This window comes from Chiloscyllium plagiosum, unplaced genomic scaffold (assembly GCF_037043375.1).
Source record: "Chiloscyllium plagiosum isolate Xiang-an unplaced genomic scaffold, Cpla_swu_hap1 HiC_scaffold_27, whole genome shotgun sequence".
Classification (NCBI taxonomy): domain Eukaryota; kingdom Metazoa; phylum Chordata; class Chondrichthyes; order Orectolobiformes; family Hemiscylliidae; genus Chiloscyllium; species Chiloscyllium plagiosum.
The window spans coordinates 54,426,196-54,427,831 of NW_028270165.1; the positions used below are offsets into that span (position 1 = coordinate 54,426,196).

At 47.9% G+C, this 1,636-nt stretch overlaps 1 non-coding gene across 1 annotated transcript; it reads left to right on the forward strand.

Annotated features, from left to right (window-relative positions):
• Positions 1-1,180: 1,180 nt before the first annotated feature.
• trnae-uuc (transfer RNA glutamic acid (anticodon UUC)) lies at positions 1,181-1,252 on the forward strand. The gene has a single exon. It is a non-coding gene; the product is annotated as a tRNA-Glu (tRNA).
• The last annotated feature ends 384 nt before the right edge of the window (positions 1,253-1,636 follow it).

Here is a 1,636-nt window from a genome sequence, read left to right on the forward strand (position 1 = left end):
GCTCCTGGGAGTGGAAAGGGAAGAAACGCCAAAACCCAGTCTCAGCTTTGTAAATCTTCAGGAAATAAGAAAACTGATTATCCCTTCCGGTCTTCCATCCTGGCCTGACAGCGTTGATTTTAAATGGCTGTCCAGTTAGTGCCGATTCGTTTTGGCTGAAAAAATCTTCCTTATCTCATCCCAGCATTTCTTGCCACAGAGAACTGTGCGGCAGAGTTCATGTATATATTTCCTTGTATGGCATTTTGTTAATAACATTCGTTTGCGGGTTGTTTGTATAGGGTATTTAAGGTTCACTAGCCGTTGTTTAATGCTGAGAGGGTTGAGTTGTCTGGAAATCATTTCACAGATGTCTTTAATGTAAAGTAATGTGGCTAGGGTTTCTGCAGACGTTGTGTCTGCTAGTGTCAGTTTATTGATGTGAAATCGTCACACTGGGTTTATTGGGTAGGCAAAAGTGCGGACTGCAGATGCTGGAAACCAGAGTTTAGGTCAGAATGGTGCTGGAAAAGCACAGCAGGTCAGACAGCTTCCGAGGAGCAGGAAAATCGACATTTCGGGCAAAAGCCCTTAATTAGGAATAGAGGCAGGACGCTTCCATGGTTGGCGAGATAAATTGGGGGGTGCTGGGCCGAAGGTAGCAAAGAGTACCATAGGTGAATGGGGGTGGGGATGGAGGTGACAGATCAGAGAGGAGGTGGAGCGAACAGTTGAGAAGGGAGATTGGCAGGTAGGACAGGTCATGAGGACAGCGCTGAGCTGGAAGGTTGGAACTGAGGTAAGGTGGGGGGAGGGGAAATGAGGGAACTGGTGAAGTCCACATTGATGTCCTGGGGTTGAATTTATCCGAGGCGAAAGATGGGGCGTTCTTCCTTCAGGCATCGGGTGGGGAGTGAGCGGCGATGGAGGAAGCCCAGAACCTGCATGTCCTCGGCAGAGTGGGAGGAGGAGTTGAGAGGGTGATGGGGTTGATTGCTGCGGGTGTCCTGGAGATGTTCCCTCAAGCGCTGTGACTTGACTCTGCGAGGAGTCTCCAGTCTCCCCAATGTAGAGGAGACCGCATCGGGAGCAATGGATACAAGCAATGATGTTGGTGGAAGCCTTCTCACGATCGTGGCCTGGGTTCGATTTCCGGGCAGGGAAACAATTTACATTAGGGCTGTGAGCTGGTGATGCTGTCTCCCTGGTAGTCTAGTGGTTAAGATTTAGCGCTTTCACCGCTGCGGCCCGGGTTCGATTCCCGGTCAGGGAAGTGTTTTTCAGTGGATTCTTTGCCTACACATTCTCCTTAAATGCGCTGTACAGTTACTTATTGGTCTTCGTCGTAACTGGCTACTGTAGTGTGTCGTGCCACGTTGAAATCGTGTCCTGATTCAGGCTTGTTTGTATGTGTCGGGATCATTGCTTCTGTAGCTGAGTACTTGGTTCGTGTGTGTTGTTTTCCTGTAGACGCTGTTTTGAATTTACCATTGACTGTTCGCTCTACTGTGACATCTAGAATTGGCACTTTGTTGTTGTTCTCCTCTTTTGTGAATTTTATGCCAGTAAGGATATTGTTGATGTGTTGTAGTTTTCCTCTAATTTGCTTCATTTTTTGATGACAAAAGTGTCATCACTGTGGCAGACACAAAGTTTG